The sequence below is a fragment of the Lutra lutra genome, chromosome 2, assembly GCF_902655055.1.
Source record: "Lutra lutra chromosome 2, mLutLut1.2, whole genome shotgun sequence".
Classification (NCBI taxonomy): Eukaryota; Metazoa; Chordata; class Mammalia; order Carnivora; family Mustelidae; genus Lutra; species Lutra lutra.
In genome coordinates this window covers 117,064,005-117,069,619 of record NC_062279.1, presented here as the reverse complement: position 1 = coordinate 117,069,619, position 5,615 = coordinate 117,064,005, and the positions used below count along the sequence as shown (strand labels likewise).

The 5,615-nt window shown below is 33.4% G+C and overlaps 1 pseudogene; it reads right to left on the bottom strand.

Moving 5' to 3' along the window:
* Positions 1–513: 513 nt before the first annotated feature.
* Positions 514–855, bottom strand: LOC125094123 (60S ribosomal protein L34-like; annotated as a pseudogene).
* Between the last annotated feature and the right edge of the window lie 4,760 nt (positions 856–5,615).

The following is a 5,615-nucleotide window of genomic DNA, read 5'->3' as shown; positions in this document are numbered from 1 at the left end:
TTCTCTCTCTCACTCTCTCTGTCAAATATATAAATAAAAATCTTTAAAAACACACTTTATTCTAGGTGACTACAGTGATAAGCTAAGTCAATGTTTGTCATTAAGCTGCGGAATACCAGCATCCAACAACCTCTCTCTGATGGCATTTTTTTTCTTTTCTGATCTCAAACTCAATCAGATAAGATGACCAATTGCAAATTTCCATTTTTTTGTTGAGCGCTAGATGCCTGAATCATCATGCCTGAAATCAATTATTATGTTGGTCTTTCTCCCCACTGAGTCAATGGACTAAATTCCCACAGGTTTAGGTAGGAAGTGTTTATTAAGAAATATTAATAAGGTCCCAGCAACAATTCTCAGACCACACCAAAGAACTAGGTGGTTAACTAACTAATACTGCTGATCCTACTGCTTCAGTTGCTATATGGAAAGAGCCATCATAATTATTCATTTTACCTTTAGCTTTTAAATTGTTTTATTACTCAAAATAAGCTTCATTTTATTACTTAGCTTTTAAACTCTGTGCTGTGCCTTTACCACTTTCACAATTTTCTGCTCCTCAGTGAGGAAAAACACACTTATTCTGGTCAGGGGCACATTAAGCACACATGGAAGTACCATAGGCCCTATCGACGAGTTTTTTTTCATTTTAGACATGTTCACAAGAACTTTAGCTCTTACAGCATGAACCCATTGAAGTCAGCCTGGAAACATGTCACGTGTAGATTTTGCTGCTTTCTCAAACCTCTTGATATGAAAGAAAACAATTCTACTACCAAGGGTTTGCGACAGCCTAGTTTTGTTAGAGGCTGTTTTGTAGGAAGGCATATGACAGTATGTCAAACACTGTACCATTCAGAATGCCTCTAGACATATCCCTAGAAAAGCAAAGGCCACCATTATTGCCAACCCCATAAATTCACTGCCTTTCTTTCTGTGTGCTATAGCAACTTTGGTGCCCTATTATTCCTGGCTTGTTTCTTGATGTGACTTACTTATGAATCAGGGTCTCATGCAGCTGCATCAAACTGACAGAACCTAAGTCACATGTCTGCAAGCTAGTGGAAAAGGTAATTAGAAATACAGAGTTTCAATGTGGGAAAATGAGATACACAATGGAGGAGTTATTGAAATACACAATGAATGCTTGATAGCTTTTAGATAGCTGTTAGAGATTTGCACTAACATCAGTTATGTAATTCATAATGATACAATAGCAAACAATTATAAAGTTCTTACCTTGTATAATTTTTCTATGCATTCTACATATTAGCTCCTTTATCATCACATCTCCCCTGTGTGATTGACATGGTTATCTTATTTTAGGGATGAGGAAACTGAAGCATCAAGAACATGCCCAAAGTCACAGTGATTGCACATTGCAGAGTTGAGATTTAGATGCATTTAGGTTTCAGGAGTCCAGATTCTTGCTCTGAACGAATATGCATATAACCTTTTGCATATAAATAATATCAGCAAATTATTATGGAATAGGCAAAAGAAAAATAAAAAAGAAAACAGAATTTATGAATAAGAAAATCACAGAAAATAAACAGTGATGGTCAATAAAATTGGATTATAAATACTCTAGAGAAAACTATGATATAATTATTTCCTTTCTTTGGGCCCAATATTCACATACATTACCTGCATGAATCACATTTATCTTAAGGAATTACCTTAGATATCATTTTCTCAAAGTTTAAATTCTGTAAATACATAGTTCAAATCCCCTTCAAGCTGCCCCATACTACTGACCATCAGAATAGTTATAATCCTCAGTTGTAATTGTTTAGTTTTTGGGTACTAGCATCATGAGGGTATGTGCCTTGTTTGACATAACTTCAGTGGTGGTCTTAAAATTTTTCCATACTAGCCACTCAATAAAAATTGTTAAATATTGTTAAATGTAATAAAATGGCTGCTATTGACTTAAGGATTATTCAAATATTCTAGATATCCTTTCACTTTAAGAATTTCTAACGTATGCTTAAAAAAAGTAAAATAACATAGTTTCTCCACAATGGAACTTAACTCTAATCTCCTTACTTAGAGTTTTACTCTTGTAACATATATTAGCATATTTATTAAACCAACAGAGACTGAAGTCCTTTCAAAGGAGGTAAAGAATATACTACACATTGTAATGATTTCTAATCAAAGCAGAAGATAATGAAATCTTGCCAGACAGAAATTCATCCACTTAGTAGATTAAAATAACAAGAAAAGGAAAAGAAAAAAAAAAGAAAAGGAAAAAATATTCAAAATGCCCTGAACTTCATACAGACAAAAGTTATTCTTGAAAGATTAAACACACCTTTAAAATAAAAGTGATTTAAAATCAGTCTCAATTAGGTTAAATTGCACTCCATGTGATTTCCCTTCTATAAAACTTCATATGTTAACTTCTCTATTTGATTTGACTATTTTGTGCTTTGCATATGAATATATTCATGTGTTAAGCTGTCTGAATTAATTTAAATATGATATAACTTGGTTAACACTAATAGTCTGTTTTGACAAATTGAAAGGAAAAAGCACCTTAAAAGACAAAGTATATGAAAATTTTTACGTCCTTGAGAAATATGTTTCACTGGCTAAAATTGTGCATTAAAATTACACAGGTGAAATAATTCTTATAGAAAGTTTCATTTTAATGTGTGTAAAATAAGCAAGAGTGAGAATTTAGGACCAAAGAACAATCACAACAGTATTGTGAATTACAATGAGAATATGCTTTTGATTTTAGAACTGTCTGCTTATCTTAGGATATGCTTGCTTTTGAGAAGAATTTGTGTGTATTAAATTTTTGGGAGGAGAGCACAGTCAGATTTTTCTTGAACCAGTTAATAAACAAGACCAGCAGCTCCAACAAATACCATTGGAAATGTTTATATTGAAGTATGAACAAACATAATCGCAGGGAGTCTGTGTCCTTATGCTGAAGTCCAGAATGAAGCTCATTATTTTCTGGCTGTAGACTGGTCAGGGCCCCCTCCCACAGAAACTTTCTCCCAAGGAGCAGACCTGAACATAGGGCTCCCAGGATGGCTTCTCTCAAGAAAAGGGGGAGAGTAAAATGGGTAGGTATCATTAACTCAGAAATTCCTTTCCCAGATATTCTGTTTCTGTAATTCTCTCCTCTCCCTTACCAATCTAAGTGGAGGAGAATGTTAGGATACAGCAAGAGTAGCATGTTCTTAGATGAGTGGATAAGTGTAGATCTGGCACTCTAGCGTAACAGTAATTAAGGACTGTGTAAGAAGTTGGCAGAGCACCTTATGAGAAATGGCATGTGCTTATGACAGAAAGGTTTGGTATTCAAGGTGGAGCCTGAAACAATTGGAGAGAAAGAATTGACTGGCTAGTGTATTTGCTTGATAAAACCAGATTCTATTAAAGCCCCATATTGGAGATAAAGATAATATATCAACACTGGAAAACTGGAAGAAGAATTTAAGAGATTATCATGTTAACAGAGAGACCTGGGGACAGGGAAGAAAAAAAAAATCAAAACATTGAGTGATTCTTACTCCAAGTTTTTTCATATATTTAAGACTTGCTTGTTTGTTTCATTATTCATTTAAATGTTTATTATTATTTTTCCTTTTCTGATACCTGTTTGTCCTTCTCTGATCATTTTTCTCTTTGGATTTTGGTGTTTTGTTAATTTTGGGAATCTTTATATACTAAGAAAATTAAGCCTTTGCTGTGATTTGTTTTTTAAGTAGGTCAATTTTTTTTGATCTTTCTAATTGTTATTTTAGGCACACAGTTTGTTTTATAAAAATAGAAGATTAAATCACAACCATTTCATAGCTGGTGTGAAAAATGTGTGTGTGAGAGAGAGAAAGAAGGAAAGAAGAGATTCTCATTCTGTTTCAGCAGTATGAACTTCATTTCATGGCGTTTTAAATTATTGTGCTTAATTTTTGTTTGCAATCATTTACATCAGGAGTTGACTTTGATTTAGTTTTTTTTAAAATATGATAATTGGTGCATGTTTAATACTCTAGGTTTGTTCTATTTTGCCTGCTTGTATTGTATATGCTTGTAAGAACTCTTGGGATTCTACAAATTTGGGAGTTTAATTAGAGCATTTTGAACTGGTGTGTGCAAAGGAAACCTAAAACAATTGGTTTAATATACTTTTATGGAAAAGTATTTTTCTGTGCAGCACATTCTGTACCTTGACAAAGTAAGCAATTTAGGATATGCAACAATGATTAGATATATTATCCCTATCTGCCATTTTTAATTTACTTGTATCTCATATCCACCATTTTCATTTTCAGATTGATGATAATATCATTTGGAGTTTGATAGATTGTTATGCTGCTATTTTAACTTTAGTGAGGTAGGTCATAGTGAATGGTACCTCTACTTTCTGAATGAGTTGTCTTCAATGTTGCTCATCAAAAACAGTTTCTGAATGGGCATTAGTTACTTTCTTTTAAGCTTAAGTGAGAGCTTTTTTACATATTACTTTTTATTTTATTTTTATTTATCATTTTTTAAAATTTATTTTCAGCATAACAGTATTCATTGTTTTTGTACCACACCCAGTGCTCTATGCAGTCCGTGCCCTCTCTAATACCCACCACCTGGTTCCCCCAACCTCCCACCCCCCCACCTCTTCAAACCCTTCAGATTTTTTCAGAGTCCATAGTCTCTCATTGTTCACCTCCCCTTCCAATTTCCCCCAAATGCCTTCTCCTACTTTTTAAAGTTCAAAGTAATAAATTTTGAAATGATCATGTAAATGGAAAAACAGCTTAAATTACTATAATCTGATAAGATACTTTAGAAGCTTGTAATTTTATTAACATGGCTGTCTCAACTGAAAAACATAGCTGTTTTAATTTATACTGCTGGCCAACCTCTGTGCAATTAAGCATATAAGCAAACCATAAAACTGCAGAGATTAAAATAATGTTATTGTCTAGAATTAATGATAAATTTATACAATTCTGCCTAATATAACTACAACTGAATTGACAATAACTTTAAGTGCTTCCATTTCCATCATTTATAACATATTTGAAATATCACAGGGTAGAAGATGGATTTTAGCTTGGGTAATTAGCCAGTGGGAAAGTGAAAATTATTTCATGAGGTCCAGGAACCAATCACCTACTGAAAGTTCTAATTAAAATGTAATAAATTTTCATTAAGCTACTACTGAGTAACAAAGATGTAAAAACCTTAACAAGGTTCTATTTTAATATTATTTTTTAGTCCTTATATTCAGAATAAAATTGCAAAAGATAGAGACCATGCTTGTTAGAATTGTTATTCTAGTGTTTCACATAGAAGGGATAAACAGCAAGAGATATATATTTTTTTCACTGCCATTATCTAAAATTAAAAATAAATGGGGCACCTGGGTGGCTCAGTGGGTTGGAGCCTCTGCCTTCGGCTCAGGTCATGATCCCAGGGTACTGGGATCAAGCCCCACATTGGGCTCCCTGCTCAGCAGGGAGCCTGCTCCCCCCCCCTGCCTCCCTCTCTGACTACTTGTGATCTCTGTATGTCAAATAAATAAATAAAATCTTAAAAATAAATAAATATTTTTATCTTAAAAATAAGAAGTGGTATATCTTGTACCTTTTATA